This window comes from Lycium barbarum, chromosome 8, assembly GCF_019175385.1.
Source record: "Lycium barbarum isolate Lr01 chromosome 8, ASM1917538v2, whole genome shotgun sequence".
In the NCBI taxonomy this organism is placed as follows: domain Eukaryota; kingdom Viridiplantae; phylum Streptophyta; class Magnoliopsida; order Solanales; family Solanaceae; genus Lycium; species Lycium barbarum.
This window is the reverse complement of record NC_083344.1, coordinates 66,463,490-66,485,445: the sequence shown is the minus strand read 5'-3', so window position 1 is coordinate 66,485,445 and position 21,956 is coordinate 66,463,490. Positions and strand designations below refer to the sequence as shown.

Below are 21,956 nucleotides of genomic sequence, written 5' to 3'. Positions count from 1 at the left end.
AAAGCCATGAACCTTGATTTATTTGGGAAAATAATTAGGGTTGGTAAGAATAACTAACAAGGACTCAAAGCTTTAAACTTTGTTTAATAAATTCACTTAGGAATAAGAAGAATTTAGTTGGCATGATTAATCGTTCTTCATGGTTACTTTCTTATATTTGGGAAAATCATAGAAAGACATAATCTTTATTTATTGGGAAATAGTAGAGATTCACATAAAGATTAAGCGCATTCATATAATGATCCATTATAGGTATATCAAGATCAATACCCATGATCATACACCCTATCTAACGGGGACACAACCTTAGTTTCTTTTACCATAAATTTCCACCCAAGCAATTAGTTATAGAAAAACCAACTTTTACCAAAATCATCGGATTAAGACATTAGACCTAGAAGTTAGCATCCTACCAGTTTAGTAACCTTTTCACACCATATTCCTTGTAGGATTCCACCCCAACCTTGTTGGGTTACTATATTTGACAACGTCCGCGTTATACCATTAATAGGTGTAATTTGAGCGTATTAAATTTTGGCACCGCTGCCAGGGAATACAGTTTTGAAATTACTAAATAGTGTTTGCTTTGATTAAAGTCTTTTTCTTATTCCATCACACCTTGTTTGCTACCCTGTGTAAACCAGGTGAACATGAATCAAAATCAGCAAAATCAACGAGCTGGTAACCAGGGGAATCGGTTGAACAATCAGGCGAATGATTCGGATGATGAGAATATTTTCGCTGAACTTGTTCCAGAGGAGGACTATGCATCTGCTATTGTTCAGGCTCGAGTTGGAGCTGCTACTGTGAAAATTGACTCCTCTCTATACCAGCTGTTGAAACTTGAAGGATACTTTCGGAACTCTACCGAGAATGACCCTCAACATCATTTGCAGAATTTTGTGGATGTGTGTGCTAATCACATCCACAAAAACATTCCACAAGATGCTATACGGTTGAGGTTATTCAAATATTCCTTAGCTGGAGAGGCAAGAATATGGTTCGGGAAGCTGCCCCGAAATTCGATTACTTCATGGGCAGATATGGTAGCTGCTTTTCTCATAATGTGGTACCCCCCTAGCAAAAAGGCTGAGATTCGTGACAAGATATATGAATTTAAGCAGCGACCGGGGGAACAACTATATGAAGCCTGGGAGAGATTCAAGGAGTATTTGCAGAAGAGCCCGAATCATGGTTTTCCGGAACATATATTAATGGAGAAGTTCTACCAAGGGTTGGATCCAGTGACACAGTCAGTAGCTAATAATGCAGCTGATGGTTGTTTCATGAACAAGACCTTTCGACAAGTGACCACCATACTTAACAAGCTGACAACTCATAATCAGGCTTGGCACTCAAACAATGTTGATGTGGTACCATATGGTAGTGCTATGATCTAGAATATAGAGAAGGAGAATCAAGACACCCAGCAGACTTTGGCAGAAATTGCAACAAATATTTCCTTGCTAACGAAAAAGTTTGATGAATCCCAAATCAAGAAGGTAAATGTTTGTGAGGATGATACAGCTTTGCCAAAAGGGATGTACCATGCTCAAGATGGTCCATTCCATGATGGGCCACCTATGCAGGTTGAAGATGCTAATTATGTTAATAACTCTCAAGGGGGTTACTAAAGATAGAATTACCAAGGTAGCTATCAGGGTCAGAATCAATGGAGACCTCAACAAGGTCAAGGTTCCTACAACAACTCTGGGAACTACAACAATAATTATGGTGGTGTTAACCAAGGGAGCTACAAGAATAACAACAATTTTGGGAACAAGAGTTCCAATCCTTATATACCACCGAAAGGGCAGTCAACAGAGCAAGGTAGTTCGAAGGTTGAAGCAATGCTTGAGAAGATTCTGGCAAATCAATCTAAGTCTGAAAGGACTTTATCTGGGCTAACAGAAACAGTAGGTTCGCATACAACGGCTATTCAGAAGCTTGAGTCGCAGATGAGGGATATTTCTAGAGAGCAGCACCCTCCTAAAAAGGGAGGACTTCCAAGTGACACTATTCCAAATCCCAAGAATGGGGGAGGCGCTATAGACCGTGTGTTTGCCATCACTACTAGAAGTGGTAAAACACTGCAGGGGGTTGCTGAGAAAGTGATTGATCTTGAGCCGATAGACGAAGAGGATGAGGTGCAGTCTGAAGCACCCATTATTGCTGATGAGATTCCTACTTACAAGAAGGTTGCTGATATTCCAGAGATGGTGAAGGAAGTTGATAAAACAAGCAAGCAGGATGTAAAAGGGGCTCTCCGCCCTTTGACGCAACTGTTCAAATCTAAAGCTCTCTTTCCTTAGAGGTTGGTAAAGAAGAAGGAAGATGCTAAGTTTGAGAAGTTTTATGATCAGCTGAAGCAGTTATCTCTGAATTTTCCCTTCTTGGAAGCTGTCAAAGAGATGCCCGATTTTGCGAAGTATTTGAAGGATCTGTTGACCAAGAAGAAAATGGTGCAGCATGAAACCGTGAGTTTGACTCATACTGTGAGTTCCATCATTTCAACTACAACTGTTCAGAAAAAGGGAGATCATGGGGCATTTACCATTCCTTGTTCTATTGGGCACCTTGATTTTGCTCGTGCTTTATGTGATAATGGGGCGAGTATTAATTTGATGCCCCTTGCTATATATAAACAATCAGGTTTGGGGATGCCAAGGCCGACTACTATTGTCACGACCCAGCTAGGGGCCACGACGGGTACCCGGAGCTAGTTACCGAGCACCGCTCACTCTACTGCTTATCTTGCTCATTTAATACTCTTTTATCAATTTTTCATACCAATTGTAGGAAAATCATATTTAATCAAAACATAAATACTTTATATACATTTGCCTCTCGGCCATCAAAATAATATACATACATATGAAAACATCTTGTGAGACCATCAAACCCACACTGCGTATCTACGAGCCTCTACTAACATAATGAATACATGGACGGAACAAGACTCCGGCATGCCCAAAATATGCATATATGAATGTACATAAAAAGAATAGCCATAAGCACCTCCGAACAATGGAGTGCTACCTAACAACTGACAGCTACTGAGGACCTGGGCCAAGCTCTCCTCCCTGTCTACCTGTGGCCATGAACACAGCGTCCGAAGAAAGGACGTCAGTACGAATATTGTACCGAGTATGAGAGGCGTACATAATGAAAGGAAACATCAGTAATATGAGGATAACATCAATATCAGACAACTGAATCTGACTGATAATCATATATGAAGTAATGCATGCTGTTTTACTCATCATCATAACATGTATGCATCATATACAAGCTGCCCGTCCATGTCGGAACGGTGTGATAATGAATAATATTAGCCCGTGTCCAGGCCTCCCGCGTCGGGGGTACCATCTCATGCCGCCCACTAGTGGTGTCTGCCCACGCCCGTAGTTCGGGGTGTATCCGTATCGCCGCCCGTCGAAGCGGTGTCTGCCCAGCCAACTAGGCCTGGTGTGAAATGCTCATGACATGCTCAATGTAAATGCTCATAGTAATATGCTTATCATAAAATACTTATCTTATCATAATGCGTATATTTGACTCATGATCAACTTTACTCTATCGGGGTGACGTAAGGTCGTGATCCCCCGATTACATTATGGAACCGTCATGGACATTCCGCCCCACCTTGAAAGGACTAGTACATAAGGTGAGTGTAGGCAAGGAATAACATCAGCATCATTCTAGTGTCATCATATCGTATAACTCATCTCATATAGACATTCATAAGTATAAGCTTTTAACTTCTTAGAATGCAAGAACTCATGAAAGGAATAGGGATTCAAGTTAAAAGATTCATGCCATTAGAAAGAAGGACTAGCCTCACATACCTTGGTCGTTTAGCTAAGATATCGCTCACTTGTTCTCTGTCGATATCACGTCGTTACCTTCATAAGAGAATTCGTATCAACATTAGTGAGCTAACTATAAGAACGCGTCGCTAATTCTAGGAGAAGTCGGACAGCGCTTCCTTCGCTCATACTACTTTTCTCGCGTTCTATATCAACTCCCAATATTCATAATATTATTCACAATATCATGATCGACAATCGTCATTTACGTACATTTGGCAAAATCCACCATTTTCCTTCAATTTTCCCTTATTTCTACTTCTAGCTCATCCTTGCGTTTTCATGCATTTAATGTTTGTTTCATGATATAAATATCATTTATAACGTATTTGTATTCACAACACTTCAATATTCATAGTTCAATTCCACTATCATTCATTCATGCCACTATTCACTCAATAATGACCCATTTCTATGTTCTTCTACATTTTAAGTGTCTAAGCTTTCCAATACTTCAAACAATAGGGAATAATCATGAAACTTACCTTGGAGGATGGTTGAGCAAACCTTAAGTTGAAATACTTCAATTCGCCAAAACCCTAGTTCCACCTTCTTGGGAATTTCTTGACTTAGAAGATCCTTTGATGTGTTCTTACACTTACTTTTATGAATTTGGTTTTGATAATCTTGATATCTCCTTTGATTCTCTTGAATTCTTGTGGAGGAAATATTTGGAGGGTTCTAGAAGTCTCTTGAGTTGGTTGAATGAATAATGAGTTGAAATAAGGCTTAGGTCCCCTTTAAAAATCACAAATCTGATCTTTAATGAATTCTTGTCGGGATGAACAGTGGTCGTAAACCACCATATACGGATCGTATTTTGATTTACGGTCCGTCCACTGTGGTCGTTTTTAAGCATTCCAAAAACAGAAAGTTTGGCTCGGGATTATGGCGATTTACGACTGAGGTTTACGGTCCGTAAACCAGTTTACGGGCCGTCCTCCAAGTCGTGTTTAACCATTTCAAAGACAGAAAGTTTTGGTTGATGGACATGGTAGTTTACGACCTGGTTTACGGTCCATAAACCAGTTTATGGGCCGTAAACTGGGTCGTATTGAACCATATTCAATATTTACAGAAAGTTGAGATTTTTGACAAGCTGGAGGACGACTGCACTATACGGTCCGTAAATTACTTTACGGGCCGTATAGTGCCATATACGACCACTGGGCTGAAACATTTTCCGCGACTTTCTTATTTCCAAAAATTCTTAATTATCCATTCCTGACATAATAAAACATCATTCACTCAATTTTCATCATTCCACTCATCATACAAGTACGGAGAAATTTTCGAGGTGTAACATTCTTCCCCCCTTTTGGAACATTCGTCCTTGAATGTTCGACACTCGGGAATTCTAGAAAATTTTTGCCATAGTTTCCTTTGTGATTTGGATACTACCTTTCCATTACAACAACCCACAATATCTTCTCCTCACAGGGCTATATCACAACATCAACACTTTTATGGCCACACACGACCAAAAACATAAAATTAAAACATACATACCTTACACCATCAACGTCTCATCTTGAATCTCTTCTGGGGATTGGAACAAATGGGGGTACATGGATTTCATCTTCTCATCCGCTTCCCAAGTCATTTCTTCCCGATTATTGTTCCGCCATAGAACTTTGACTGAAGCAACCTCTTTATTCCGAAGCCTTCGTACTTTTCTATCCAAAATGGCAATTGGAATTTCCTCGTATGTTAGCTTCTCTGTTACTTGCACATCATCAACCGGAAATATTCTTGTTGGGTCTCCAATACACTTGCGGAGCATCGAAACATGGAATACTGGATGCACGAATTCGAGCTATGAAGGCAGGTCCAATTTATAGGCTACTCGACTCACCTTGCGAATGATTTGGTAGGGTCTGATATATCTGGGACTTAGCTTTCCCTTCTTGCCAAATCTCATCACTCCCTTCATCGGCGATACCTTCAGGAACACCCAATCGCCCACCTGAAATTCCAAATCTCGTCGGCGATTATCTGCATAAGACTTTTGGTGACTTTGAGCTGTTAACAGTCGGTCTCGAATCACTTTAACCTTTTAAACTGCTTGTTGGATCAAGTCGGGGCCTGTCAATTGTACTTCTCCGGTTTCAAACCATCCAATTGGAGATCTGCATTTTCTTCCATATAAGGCTTCATACGGGGCCATTTGAATGTTGGAATGATAGCTGTTATTATAGGCAAATTCAATAAGAGGCAAATGCTCATCCCAATTACCGCCAAAGTCCAATACACATGCCCGTAGCATATCCTCTAAGGTCTGAATAGTGCGCCCGGCTTGTCCGTCAGTCTGCGGGTGGAACACCGTGCTGAGCTTAACTTGGGTACCTAGACCTTCTTCGAAGGACTTCCAGAACTTGGTTGTGAACTGTGCCCCTCTGTCTGTGATAATGGCCAAAGGAATACCGTGAAGTCGTACAATCTCCTTGAGATACAATTTAGCATAATCCTCCGCTGAATATGTGGTTCTAACGGGGAGAAAATGAGCTGCTTTCGTGAGTCTATCAACGATCACCCATATAGAATCATACTTCCCTCGCGTACGGGGTAATCCTACACAAAATCCATGTTAATCTCTTCCCATTTCCACGTAGGAATTTCCATTGCTTGCAATAACCCTCCTGGCTTTTGATGCTCGGCCTTCACTTGCTGGCAATTCGGACACTGTGCTACAAATTCTGCTATGTCTCGCTTCATGCCATCCCACCAATATACCAATTTGAGATCGTGGTACATCTTGGTTGCACCTGGATGAATAGAATACTGGGAATAATGTTCTTCCTCTAGAATCCGCTGGCGCAAGTTTTCCACATTCGGTACACATAGCCGGCCTCGATATCTAAGAACCCCTTCTATGGAAACTTCGAATGGAGACTCTTCCTTTTCCTGAGATAGATCTCGATAGTGGCTTAACTGAGGATCTTCATATTGCCGTTCCTTCACTTCTAGATTCAATGATGAAACTGTGGGGTCATTGACGCAAATACCTGCATTTCCTGAATCAATGGGTCGTACGCCGAGACTTGCTAACCGATGGACTTCACGAACCATTTCTCGCTTTTCCGAAGGAACTCCACATAAACTACCCATCGATCGGCGGCTAAGTGTATCTGCTACTACATTCGCCTTCCCTGGATGATATAGAATGTTCACATCATAATCCTTCAGTAATTCTAACCATCTCCTTTGCCGCAGGGTCAACTCCTTCTGTTTGAAAATATATTGAAGACTTTTGTGATCCGTATAGATGTCCACGTGCACACCATATAAGTAGTGTCTCCATATTTTCAATGCATGAATGACCGCAGCTAGCTCAAGATCATGTGTGGGGTAATTCTGTTCATGTTTTCGCAACTGTCTCGAAGCATAAGCAATAACTTTTCCATTCTACATCAACACACATCCTAATCCCACACCGGAGGCGTCACAATATACTACATAGCCATCTGATCCTTCTGGAAGTGTTAGCACTGGCGCTGAGGTCAGCCTGTTTTTCAACTCTTGGAAGCTACGCTCACAGGCATCACTCCACTAGAATTTAGCCGACTTCTAGGTTAACTTTGTCAATGGGGCTGAAATAGATGAGAAACCCTCTACGAATCTTCGATAATAACCTGCCAAACCCAGAAAACTACGAACTTCTGTAGGCGTCGTAGGCCATGGCCAAGTCTTCATAGCTTCTATTTTCTGAGTGTCAACTCGAACACCATCATCTGAAATAACATGACCCAGGAATGCAATAGAATTAAGCCAAAACTCGCACTTCGAAAACTTTGCATACAATTCTCGATCTCGAAGAACGCCAAGAACAATGCTTAGATGATCTGCATGTTCTAATTCTGTGCGAGAGTACACCAAAATATCGTCGATGAACACTATCACAAAAAGGTCCAAGAACGGCCTGAACATATTATTCATTAAATTCATGAACACTGCCGGGGCATTCGTCAATCCGAACGACAATACTCGAAACTCGTAGTGACCATATCTTGTCCTGAAGGCAGTCTTGGGAATATCTGCTTCCCTAATTCTCACCTGATGATAACCCGATCTCAGAACTATCTTGGTAAACCATTTAGCACCTTGCAACAGATCGAACAAGCCGTCAATTCTAGGAAAGGGATATCTGTTCTTCACCGTCACTTTGTTCAACTGCCTGTAGTCGATGCACATTCGTAGCGATCCGTCTTTCTTCCTTACGAACAAGACTGGTGATCCCCATGGCAAGGAACTAGGCCTTATAAACCCCTTCTCAAGTAAATCCTTTAGCTGTGCTTTTAGCTCTTTCAGTTCTGCTGGAGCCATTCGATAAGGAGGAATAGAAATAGGCTCGGTGTCTGGTAATACATCAATAGCAAAGTCGATCTCCCTTTCTGGAGGAAGGCCTGGTAACTCGTCGGGAAACACATCTGGGAATTCATTCACTACCGGGACAGACTGGAAAGTTGGCACTTCCGCTTCCGTGTCATGAACCCGAACTAGATGACAAATGTAACCCTTGGCTATCATCTTTCTCGCCTTAAGGTAGGAAATAAACCTACCCTTTGGGGAAACTGTATTACCCTTCCACTCGAGTATGGGCTCTCCCAGAAATTGGAGTCGAACTACCTCTTTCCGGCAATAAACATTAGCATAGCACGATGCCAACCAGTCCATACCCATAATTACGTCAAAATCTATCATCTCAAGTTCAATCAAATCCGCTGTCATCTGGCGATCACATATAATGACTACACAGTCCTTATATACTTGCCTCGCTATTACAGGATCACCAACCGGAGTGAATACCTCGAAAGGTTTAATCAGCTCGGGTCTCACCCCAACACAATCAGCGATATACGGAGTAATATATAAGAAGGTAGAACCTCGATCAATCAGAGCATATACATCACGGGAAAATATAGTCAAGGTACCTGTGACAACATCTGGGGAAGACTCAAGATCCTGTCGCCCAGCTAAAGCATACACACGGGGCTGAACAACACCTGAAGTAGATGCTCCCCCTCTACCTCTGCCCCTACCTGCTGTAGTCTGAGGTGTCTGTACTGTCGGGCGTGCTGAAGAAGAACCCGCTGCTGAACCTGTAGGTTGAGTCCCAGCTCTATCTCTCGCTGAGGGGCAATCTCTCATCATGTGACCAACTTGCCCGCAAGCATAACTGTCCGGAATGTAGTTTGCCACACTGGCTACACCGCGGCACTGGAGGTCTCCTTTGGCTAAAGTCTCCCTTGGACTGCGAATCTGAGGCCCTCGAACTCTGCCCTGGCCTGACTGAGTAGAACGATTAACCCTCTTATCTGAGAATCTAGGAGGTGCACTAGTCACTGACTGACCTGAGTGCCTAGAATATGTCTGCCTCGGTCCTCCTCGGTACTCACTGCTCTCCCCCATAGATCTAGCCCTCTTATTTTGTCTTCTGTCACCCTCACGATCACTTCTCTGCTGTCATTGTCGTTCCTCGAGGTTCTGAGCATGGGCCTGTATCCGGGAAATATCCATCCCGTCTTGCAAAGAGGCTGTCAGGCAATCTCTGAACAAGTGTGGTCCTAAACCACTCACAAATCTATAGACTCGGTCCCCCATGTCAGCCACCATAGTCGGAGCATACCAGGCCAATGAGTTGAATTGCATACTATACTCTCGGGCACTCATGCTTCCTTGTTTCAAATTCAAGAACCTGTCCACTCGAGCTCGGCGCACTTCAGGTGGAAAGTAGTAACGAATAAAGGCATCTACAAACTCTTGCCACACGGGAGGTGGTGCATTCTCCCCTCTTGTTATCACCCAATTCTTATACCATAGTACCGCCACGTCGCGAAGTCTATATGAGGCCAACTCTACAGATTCAGTCTCAGAAGCATGCATAAGTGTTAGCGTCCTCAGCATCTCATCAATAAAACCTTGAGGGTCCTCATCCGGCCTCGACCCGAAAAATTCTGGAGGATTTAGAGTAAGGAAATCACGGGCTCTTGTACTAGCCGAACGATCACTTGGGCCCACATTCTGTCGTTGTGCCTGAGCGGCAAGCAACTGTGTCAATAAATGTATAGCCTCGGACACTTGTTGACCCGAAGCACCCGGTGGAGGAATCGGAGCTGAGGCTCCTCCCTGCTCTTCTACATTGGGCACGGCCTCACTTTTCGATTCACTTTCCTCTACCCCCGCCGGAGGCTCCCTTTCTGCCCGCTTCTTCGTCGTAGCTTTGCCTTTCTGGGCAGCTGTAGCTTTTCCTTTCGGCGGCATTTTTCTGAAACCATAACGCACCTTTAAGAATGATATAATCCTAGACATGGCTCTATCGCACGATCTCATGAGAAGAAAGATGGTCATTTTCCTAAATGCCCTGTAGCCTCTTGTTTATTAGCGTGGCGCGCAACACACCATAAACAAGACTCTACTAGACACGGCTCGTAGACACATCCTAGGGCGAACTGCTCTGATACCACTTCTGTCACGACCCAGCTAGGGGCCACGATGGGTACCCGGAGCTAGTTACCGAGCACCGTTCACTCTACTGCTTATTTTGCTCATTTAATACTCTTTTATCAATTTTTCATACCAATTGTAGGAAAATCATATTTAATCAAAACATAAATACTTTATATACATTTGCCTCTCGGCCATAAAAATAATATACATACATATGAAAACATCTTGTGAGACCATCTAACCCACACTGCGTATCTACGAGCCTCTACTAACATAATGAATACATGGATATATGAATGTACATCAAAAGAATAGCCATAAGCACCTCCGAACAATGGAGTGCTACCTAACAACTGACAGCTACTGAGGACCTGGTCCAAGCTCTCCTCCCTGTCTACCTGTGGCCATGAACACAGCGTCCGAAGAAAGGACGTCAGTACGAATATTATACCGAGTATGAGAGGCGTACATAATGAAAGGAAACATCAGTAATATGAGGATAACATCAATATGAGACAACTGAATCTGACTGATAATCATACATGAAGTAATGCATGCTGTTTTACTCATCATCATAACATGTATGCATCATATGCAAGCTGCCCGTCCATGTCGGAACGGTGTGATAATCAATAATATTAGCCCGCGTTCAGGCCTCCCGCGTCCGGGGTACCATCTCATGCCGCCCACTAGTGGTGTCTGCCCACGCCCGTAGTTCGGGGTGTATCCGTATCGCCACCCGCCGAAGCGGTGTCTGCCCGGCCAACTAGGGCCGGTGTGAAATGCTCATGACATGCTCATAGTAATATGCTTATCATAAAATACTTATCTTATCATAATGCGTATATTTGACTCATGATCAACTTTACTCTATCGGGGTGACGTAAGGTCGTGATCCCCCGATTACATTATGGAACCGTCATGGACATTCCGCCCCACCTTGAAAGGACTAGTACATAAGGTGAGTGTAGGCAAGGAATAACATCAGCATCATTCTAGTGTCATCATATCGTATAACTCATCTCATATAGACATTCATAAGTATAAGCTTTTAACTTCTTAGAATGCAAGAACTCATGAAAGGAATAGGGATTCAAGTTAAAAGATTCATGCCATTAGAAAGAAGGACTAGCCTCACATACCTTGGTCGTTTAGCTAAGATATCGCTCACTTGTTCTCTGTCGATATCACGTCGTTACCTTCATAAGAGAATTCGTATCAACATTAGTGAGCTAACTATAAGAACGCGTCGCTAATTCTAGGAGAAGTCGGACAACGCTTCCTTCGCTCATACTACTTTTCTCGCATTCTATGTCAACTCCCAATATTCATAATATTATTCGCAATATCATGATCGACAATCGTCATTTACGAACATTTGGCAAAATCCACCATTTTCCTCCAATTTTCCCTTATTTCTACTTCTAGCTCATCCTTGCGTTTTCATGCATTTAATGTTTGTTTCATGATATAAACATCATTTATAACGTATTTGTATTCACAACACTTCAATATTCATAGTTCAATTCCACTATCATTCATTCATGCCACTATTCACTCAATAATGACCCATTTCTATGTTCTTCTACATTTCAAGTGTCTAAGCTTTCCAATACTTCAAACAATAGGGAATAATCATGAAACTTACCTTGGAGGATGGTTGAGCAATCCTTAAGTTGAAATACTTCAATTAGCCAAAACCCTAGTTCCACCTTCTTGGGAATTTCTTGACTTAGAAGATCCTTTGATGTGTTCTTACACTTACTTTTATGAATTTGGTTTTGATAATCTTGATATCTCCTTTGATTCTCTTGAATTCTTGTGGAGGAAATATTTGGAGGGTTCTAGAAGTCTCTTGAGTTGGTTGAATGAATAATGAGTTGAAATGAGCCTTAGGTCCCCTTTAAAAATCACAAACCTGATCTTTAATGAATTCTTGTCGGGATGAACAGTGGTCGTAAACCACCATATACGGACCGTCCACTGTGGTCGTTTTTAAGAATTCCAAAAACAGAAAGTTTGGCTGGGGATTATGGCGATTTACGACTGAGGTTTACGGTCCGTAAACTAGTTTACGGGCCGTCCTCCAAGTCGTGTTTAACCATTTCAAAGACAGAAAGTTTTGGCTGATGGACATAGTAGTTTACGACCTAGTTTACGGTCCGTAAACTAGTTTACGGGCCGTAAACTGGGTGGTATTTAACCATATTCAACATTTACAGAAAGTTGAGATTTTTGACAAGCTGGAGGACGACTGCACTATACGGTCCGTAAATTACTTTACGTGCCGTATAGTGCCATATACGACCACTAGGCTGAAAAATTTCCGCGACTTTCTTATTTCCAAAAATTCTTAATTAGCCATTCCTGACTTAATAAAACATCATTCACTCAATTTTCATCATTCCACTCATCATACAAGTATGGGGAAATTTCCGAGGTGTAACAACTATGAGATTCCAGATGGCTGATAGGTTTATCAAAAGACCTGTTCGGGTGGTTGATGATGTAATTGTGCGGGTCGGTGATTTTATTTTTCCCGCTGATTTTGTGATTCTTGACTGTGCTGTTGATCGGGACATTCTTATCATTCTGGGGAGACCTTTCCTTACTACAGGAAGGGCCCTGATGGATTCGGAGAAAAATGAAATCAAGTTCCGAGTCAACGATGAAGAGGTGACTTTTCAGGCTAGCAAAGGGATGAAGTTACCAAGTGCTTACGAGAGTATTTCGGTAATTGATTCATTTGATGTTGTTGATGAAGCAGTGGAGTTCAAGATGGAAGAAGAAAGTTTGGGTGAAGCTCTAGCTGGTATTCTTATGAATTTCGATGCTGAAGACATGGAAGACTATGTGGAGACAGTTAATTCACTTGTTGGGTTGGGCTCATAGTCATACCACCCAAAGAAGCTCAATCTTGATCTGGAAAATAGAACAACTCCTCCAGCAAAGCCTTCGATCATTGAGCCGCCTAAGTTAGAAATTAAGCAGCTCCCATCACATCTGAAATATGAGTTCCTTGGTCCAGACAATACATTACCTGTGATTGTTTCAGCCCTATTGACTGAGGAGCAGTTTTTTTCAGCTTTTGGAGGTGTTGAGGGAGTATAGGCGTGCTATTGGTTGGACCATAGCAGACATTCGAGGTATTCCAACTAGGATTTGTGAGCACAAAATTCAGTTGGAGGAGGGTAGCAAACTGAGTGTAGAGCATCAGAGGCGACTGAACGAGAATATGCAAGAGGTCGTCAAGAAAGAGATCATCAAATGGCTGGATGCGGGCGTGGTTTACCCAATTGCTGATAGTAAATGGGTGAGCCCAGTCCAATGTGTTCCTAAGAAGGCCGGCATCATTGTTGTGCCGAATGCAAAGAATGAGTTGATCCTGACCAGAACCGTCATCGGATGAAGAGTTTGCATAGACTATCGCAAGCTCAACACAGCCACTTGCAAGGACCACTACCCTATGCCCTTCATTGATCAGATGTTTGATAGGCTAGTGGGGCGTTCCTACTATTGCTTCCTTGATGGTCATTCGGGCTACAATCAGATCAACATTGCTCTAGAAGATCAGGAGAAAACCACTTTTACTTGTCCTTATGGGACATTTGCATTCAGCCGGATGCCTTTTGGTTTGTGTAATGCGCCAGCCACTTTTCAGAGGTGCATGATGTCAATCTTCTCTGACATGGTAGAGGATTTCTTGGAAGTGTTCATGGATGACTTTTCCGTGGTGGGTGATTCATTTGAAGATTGTCTTGGCCATCTGGGTCAAGTGCTAAAAAGGTGTAAGGACACCAATCTGGTGCTAAACTGGGAGAAGTGTCATTTTATGGTGAAGGAAGGAATCGTCCTCGGTCACAAAATCTCTGACAAGGGAATCGAGGTCGATCAAGAAAAAATTGATGTGATTGCAAAACTTCCTCCACCTATCTCAGTCAAAGGTGTCCGAAGTTTCTTAGGACATGTTAGGTTCTACAGGCACTTCATCAAAGATTTCTCCAAGATTGCTAATCCAATGTGCAAGCTTCTTAAAAAATATGCTAAATTTGTGTTTGATGATAAGTGCCAGAAGGCATTTTAGGAGTTAAAAGAGCGTCTCACTACGACCCCTATTATTGTTGCTCCTGACTGGTCCCTGCCATTTGAACTGATGTGTGATGCTAGTGGTTTTGCAATAGGTGCTGTGCTTGGGCAGAGGCACAATAAAATTATGCACCCAATCTATTATGCGAGCAGAACACTGAATGCTGCCCTGATGAATTACACAGTGACGGAGCAAGAGCTGCTTGCCATTGTGTTTGCTTTTGAGAAATTTCGGGCCTACTTGTTGGGGTCCAAAGTAGTGGTTTACACTGATCATGCAGCCTTGAGATACCTCATGGCAAAGAAGGAAGCAAAGCCGCGACTGATCAGATGGGTGCTATTGCTGCAAAAGTTTGATTTTGAGGTGAAGGACCGCAAGGGTACTGAAAATCAGGTTGCTGACCATCTCTCTCGGCTTGAAGAGTTTGGGAGACCTTCTGATGAGCTTGATATAGATAATGCTTTTCCGGATGAGAGGGTGTTGGCTGTGTCAAATGAGGTGGCACCGTGGTATGCTGATATTGCCAATTATTTGGTAACAGGCATAGTTCCAGAAGATATCAAAGCCTACCAAAAGAAGAAATTCTTGTGGGATGCTCGGCATTACTATTAGGAGGAGCCTTATTTGTTCCGAACATGCGCTGACAACATCATTCGGCGTTGTGTTCCGGAAAGTGAAGTGATGGCGATTATAAAAGCGTGCCGTGACTCTCCTGTTGGGGGTTATCATAGCGGAAACCGTACTGCTGCTAAGGTACTTGAGTGAGGCTATTACTGGCCGACTATTTTTGATGATGCTAATCTATTGGTGCGGTACTGTGATCAGTGTCAGAGGCAAGGAAATATCGGCAGAAGGCAAGAGATGCCTATGAATTTTGTAATGGAGGTCAAAGTGTTCGATGTCTGGGGGATTGACTTTATGGGACCCTTTGTGAGTTCGGGTGGCATGAAATACATCTTGGTTGCTGTGGACTATGTGTCAAAATGGGTAGAAGCGGTGGCTTTACCTAATAATGAGGCCAAGAGTGTTATGGGGTTCGTCAAGAAGAACATATTTACTCGTTTTGGTACTCCGAGGGCTTTAATCAGCGATGGTGGATCCTATTTTTATAATAGAGCTTTCGCGGGACTGATGGAGAAATATGGTGTAAAACATAGGTTGGCAACGCCCTATCACCCTCAGACAAGTGGACAGGTTGAAGTGTCCAATAGGGAGATCAAGAGTATTGTAGCAAAAACAGTGAATGGAAATAGAACTGATTGGTCCCGCAAGCTCGATGATGCTCAATGGGCATACCGGACTGCTTTCAAGACTCCGATTGGGACTTCACCCATCAAGCTTGTATTCGGAAAAGCTTGTCACTTGCTGGTTGAACTTGAGCAAAAGGCTATGTGGGCGCTGAAGAAACTGAATATGGATTGGGAGGAAGCAACCAAGCTCAGGTTGTTTCAACTAAATGAGATGGATGAAATTCGGTACCAGCAATATGAGAGTGCAGCACTTTATAAAGAAAGGATGAAGCAATACCATGACAAGAAGATCCTGAAGCGAGAATTCTACAAGGGTGATCCTGTATTACTGTTTAACTCTCGGTTGAAGTTGCTGCCTAGTAAGCTTAAATCAAGGTGGTCTGGTCCGTTTGAGGTGGTAGGTGTTTCACCCTATAGAGCAATTGAGTTAAAGTCCGGAGATGGTACTCGGACATTTAAGGTGAATGGGCAGAGATTGAAGAACTATCACAGAATGGTTTCGGAGGATAGGATTGTCGATCGCTACAAGTAGAAGCACGTCAGAACGAACAATGATCTGGTGTACCAAGATAAGGAGTGAATGGTCACCACCGTCGTGCCGTGACGTTAAATCAAGCGCTTCTTGGGAGGCAACCCAACTGTAATGTTTATTTTTTTAGTTTGTTTTTTATTGCATATAGGGTAATGGTTGTTTTGGTACAGGAATATATTGCGGAAAATATTGCTGAAAAGCATGTAAGTTCAGTTGTAAGAAACTGTCTCGTAATATTGCAAAATACGCCTGCAGTTTACGGACCGTATTCCACAATACGGCTCGTAAACTAGGACCTATTTAACAATGTCACAAAACAGAAGCACTGTAATGTAACATGCCAGTTTATGACCATGGATGACGGACCGTATTTCACAATACGGTCCGTAAACATGATTGCAAACTATCATGAAACAATACAGTGTATTGCCCATATCAACATCTCTAAATACGGGTCGTAAATCACTTTGCGGACCGTATTTAGAATTTGTTTTTTAAAAAGGGCACCATTTAAATATAATAGGGGCAACGTTTTAAATCAAAAGGGCAGAAAGATAACCCATCATCTTCCCTCCTTAACTCCCCCCATTCCCACAATTTCCCTTCTTCACTCCACTCATTCCCATGATTTCCAACCCTAATCCATCATCTTCCATTATTCTAAAACACCATAAATACACAACTCACACCCAAAAACAAACCCATCCTCACCAAAATTCAAAATCTCTCTGCCCTAGGTTTAAATTTATTTATGATTGAAGTTGTGCTCTCAAAATTTGTGCTTATAGTGATCTGTTGTTTCATCATTAAAAGGAATGGGTTAAAAAAGGAATGCAAAGAAAGCGGGGGCCCAAAGCACGGGCAAAAGAAAGAAAGCGCGCTCGTATTCGAGGTTGATAGATGAACCTTCCAATTCGGAAGGGGAACAATCAGGATCCGAGTACGCCGAGGTTATACCGCCACCAAAGGTCAGGGGGGGCCCCACGCAAGACACAGCGGCAACGCCATCACAACCCCCACCTATGACCCCGTCCAAGTCTGCGTCGGAAGCCTCCCAGTCTGAAGAGAGGGATTCTGACGCGGAAGCATCAAGCAGGGGGGCTGCCACCAAAACTCCACCAGAGTGTGACTCAGCAGGACCTAGTGATGGTAGTGATCTGGATGATGGTACGCCGCCTAAGGGTCGTAAACTGGCTGTAAGGACCAAACGACTGGAGGAAGAAAAAATGCGGTTCTCGGTAAAAGGGTCAAAGAAATTGTATGACAAATGGATGGCCGGGAAAGAAACTGGGGGACAGCCGCCGCAGAAAATATTTGAAGAACGGCGACTGATTTTCGATGGTATTTCAGCTCATCCACAGCTGGATGATACCATCAAAGGGTACAATTTAGATGTGTTCACTCATGAGTCGGGAGAGTATGCTCCACACATTGTGCGGGAGTTTTATGCATCATATGGGGCCGTCTTGATGTCGATGAAGAAGCCGAGTCGTGCTTGGCATGAGATTCCCATGCTGGAGAATGTGACAGTCCGGAACTCACTGGTTGATACTTCCTCCAAAGCCATCAACAGAGTCCTGTTTGGTAATGATTTTGTGGCTCCTGCTGTTCTGAGCCTGTTCCTAGACAAACGAGATAGGAAGGACAAGAAATCCGTCAGGGAATGGACTGCTGCAATTATCACATCTGAGCCACATGTGCAAAAATGGACTAATGATGGGAAAATCAAGATTGCTAAAAACTGTTTGTCCACAGAGGCTAAGATTTAGTGGACGTTGCTTCGGTACAGGATCACACCAACCCAGGAAGATAATACCCTCTCCACTAGTCAGGCAGTCACTATTGCCGCATTGATGTCCGGGTACCGATGAATATTGGGGAGCTCATAGCTGAGGAGCTGCATATGCGGGCACACAAGCCCAATCAGAACATGTTATTTCTGTATCTTATCACGGAATTGTGTAGACGGACAAGGGTATTTCAGCTTCCAGATTGGGATGGTACCATCACAGCTGCTCATGGGGGGGATTGGAGGAAGAATAAGGTGAGAAGCAAGAAGGACCAAGCGGCAGATCTGTCCGGTGATGACGACGACACTCAGCTAGAGTTGAGTCCGAGCCGTGCTTATGGGACTGATCCAGTGGAGTCCAAGATTGGTCCTGCTAATACTGGGACTGATGCTCCCACGACAGGTGTTCCAGAGGCTGTTGATACACAGGCTGTTGCAGCCACACTGGGTGTTTTTGAGGCAAGACCCCCACCACCACCTCCGGCCACACAGGGCCCTCTTTCGGGGTCTGCCACTGCCGCTGCGACAGCTGAGCCTGCTGATCCAGAGCTGGAGTTGTTGCGCTTCAGCCATGCTAACTACAACCATATTGCAGTCAAAGCGGTGCGGACCAAAAGGAAAGTAGAAAAAATATTGCAACAATTTAAGCCGAAAGTGGTGAGGATAGTGCAACAGTTGGTGACTGAGGCGACCACAGAAATCCGTGCAGAGTTTTAGAAAAAACACGAAGTGTATAAGGCTAGACTAGACAGTTTTGAGGCGAAATTGTTGACTCGCGAGCAGACCACACCCGGTGGGGAGTCTAGTTCATTGAGAAGTGAGTTGGAGAAGCTTAAGAAGGAGCTTGAAGCACTCAAGGTGCAAAGGATGGTAGCCGCACCAGTACCAGCACCACGTGCCATTTTACCTACTACGTTTAAGGTGTTGGATCTGCTGGATTCTAAGGAGGAGGCGGAGGATGCCGAACCTTTTGTTCACGATTCGGGAAAGAGGGTCCATGAGCCATCTGAGGACCTAGAGGAGTTGGACAAGAGATTGAAGAAGACAGAGAAGAAGGAAATGCAGCAGGCAATCCTTCAGTCGTTGGTTGAGCTGCAGCGCCAACCGGGAGAGTCCACGAGTCAGCCGTCGAATGCAGCTGGCCAGTCATGAGTTTAGCACAGCACCAAGGGCACCAAGGTACCACTTCTATATTCCCTCGTTCTTATAAGTGAAGCGCTGGGACAGTGCTAGATTCATCAGTTGGGGGTGGGCCTATCTGAAAGTAGTGTAGTGTAAATATGTGTTTAGGAACCCCCTCGGCTTTTCTTTGCCAGAGTTCATTTCCTGAGGGGGGTTTATTTTGTTGAAACTGGCATGTTTAGGATGTTGTTTAGGTTGAGTAGAATAATTTTGACTTATTTGGTGTTACTTTGTAACTGATGGCATGTGTTGTGGTCTGTTGGAAATTTTGGACCCCTCGGAATTTTGAAAAATGCATACTTAGAACAGTTATTGTTTGACATGATTAATTCTTTATATGACATTGTGATTATTGGAGTATTGTGTGTGATGAATGACTACTTAGGAGGTCACAAGTGTAAAAACGATTGTCCTTATGCCAATGTGTGTGCGAGTTGTTAGTTTAATTCTGTTTAAGCATGTATAATCTAGAACTTGCCTGGTTGGTCTTGTTTGAAATCCGAAAGTTAGTTTGGTTGTGAAATGATCTTAGGCTTTCTTTGTGTAAATAGTCACTTTGCCTAAATGAGCCTTACCAAAAGCGGAAAATATCACTAGTTTCCCTTTTTTGAGCCTTTTTCTTGGCTAGCCGAATGAAACCTCACCCATTGTGAAATTTATCCATCTTCGCACCCGTTTTCTTCTTGATGCTACTAGATAGATGAGGTAAAGAGCATAAGTAAGGGGTGAATTAAATGTGAAGTAGATGTCAAAAATATAAGTTGGGGGTGGTGGAGTTTTCTAGTAGAGAGTCGATGTGGTAGTTGGATATATAAAAAAAATATATATATATATAATCAGAAAATTGTCACACAAAAAGAATTGCTAGTTGGATAGGAATAAAACCACATCGAAGTCGAAAACATGAAAAAAAATAAAGGGGTTGGAAAGAAAAGAGGCGAACTAAGGTAAAGAGATGTTGTAGTGTTCAAGGAGGGTGAGTAACTAATATCCAAAAAGTATCCTACCCGTCCCTAAGCCTACATTGCAAGCCGAAACAAGTCCTAATGTGATCACAATTGAACAAGCCTAGGATGAGAACATAGAAAATAAGGGCAAGCCTATGGTATTTGCATGTGTAAATATGAATTTCTTTGTGAGTGCGAGTGTTTTTTCTCTCTTCTCTTTCATCTTCGTCCCATTCTTGTTGTATATATGTGTTTTGGGACATTCTTTGGTCTATGTGAGGGCATAAGGATGAAAACTGAGCAATAGAAAGTGACCACCTAAAGTAGCGTTTGTGTGCATCATAATATGTTCGATAATGTAATGTCATGCATTGAAGGTTCAATGTTAGCCATTGTGTTCCTGAGTTGTGTATATTGCTTTAAAATAGAACATTGGGGTGGTCCTTGGAAGAAAAACATGCATGCCGATAGTTCAAAGTCAAAACCAATGTAGACATTGTTATTCTATGATATCTAGGTGTTAGATTGAGTTGTTTTGTATGGCTTGCTTGAGGACAAGCAAATACTTTAAGTTGGGGGTGTTGATGTGGCGTGATTTTACGCCACAAATCGATGTTTTTCTGCTATAAGTTTTACTTATTTTTAAGCAAGTCTATGTAATTTTACTTGGTTTTTAGTGTTTTTCAGGTGACGGAACAGATTTGGCATGACAACAGTTGAAAGTGCAGCACCAGGTCGTAAACTCAGTTTACGGTCCATATTCTACAATACGGGTCGTATTCCAGGTCGTATTAAAGAATAAAGAGAACAAAAAGGCAGGCTGAGAACATGGTGATTTACGAGCTCAGTTTACAGACCGTATTTCAGTTTACGGTCCGTATTCCAAGCGGTGCGGACCAAAAGGCAAGTAGAAAAAATATTGCAACAATTTAAGCCGAAAGTGGTGAGGATAGTGCAGCAGTTGGTGACTGAGGCGACCATAGAAATCCGTGCAGAGTTTTTGAAAAACCACGAAGTGTATAAGGCTAGACTAGACAGTTTTGAGGCGAAATTGTTGACTCGCGAGCAGACCACACCCGGTGGGGAGTCTAGTTCATTGAGAAGTGAGTTGGAGAAGCTTAAGAAGGAGCTTGAAGCACTCAAGGTGCAAGGGATGGTAGCCCCACCAGTGCCAGCACCACGTGCCATTTTACCTACTACGTTTAAGGTGTTGGATCTGCTGGATTCTAAGGAGGAGGCGGAGGATGCCGAACCTTTTGTTCACGATTCGGGAAATAGGGTCCATGAGCCATCTGAGGACCCAGAGGAGTTGGACAAGAGATTGAAGAAGACAGAGAAGAAGGAAATGCAGCAGGCAATCCTTCAGTCGTTGGTTGAGCCGCAGCGCCAACCGGGAGAGTCCACGAGTCAGCCGTCGAATGCAGCGGGCCAGTCATGAGTTTAGCACAGCACCAAGGGCACCAAGGTACCACTTCTTTTTTCCCTCGTTCTTATAAGTGAAGCGCTGGGACAGTGCTAGATTCTTTAGTTGGGGGTGGGCCTATCTGAAAGTAGTGTAGTGTAAATATGTGTTTAGGAAACCCCTCGGCTTTTCTTTGCCAGAGTTCATTTCCTGAGGGGGGTTTATTTTGTTGAAACTGGCATGTTTAGGATGTTGTTTAGGTTGAGTAGAATAATTTTGACTTATTTGGTGTTACTTTGTAACTGATGGCATGTGTTGTGGTCTGTTGGAAATTTTGGACCCCTCGGAATTTTGAAAAATGCATACTTAGAACAGTTATTGTTTGACATGATTGATTCTTTATATGACATTGTGATTATTGGGGTATTGTGTGTGATGAATGACTACTTAG

General features: G+C 43.0%; 1 non-coding gene across 1 annotated transcript; it reads right to left on the bottom strand.

Annotated features, from left to right (window-relative positions):
* Positions 1-1,092: 1,092 nt before the first annotated feature.
* Positions 1,093-1,198, bottom strand: LOC132608448 (small nucleolar RNA R71). Its single transcript, XR_009570368.1, has one exon. It is a non-coding gene; the product is annotated as a small nucleolar RNA R71 (small nucleolar RNA).
* Between the last annotated feature and the right edge of the window lie 20,758 nt (positions 1,199-21,956).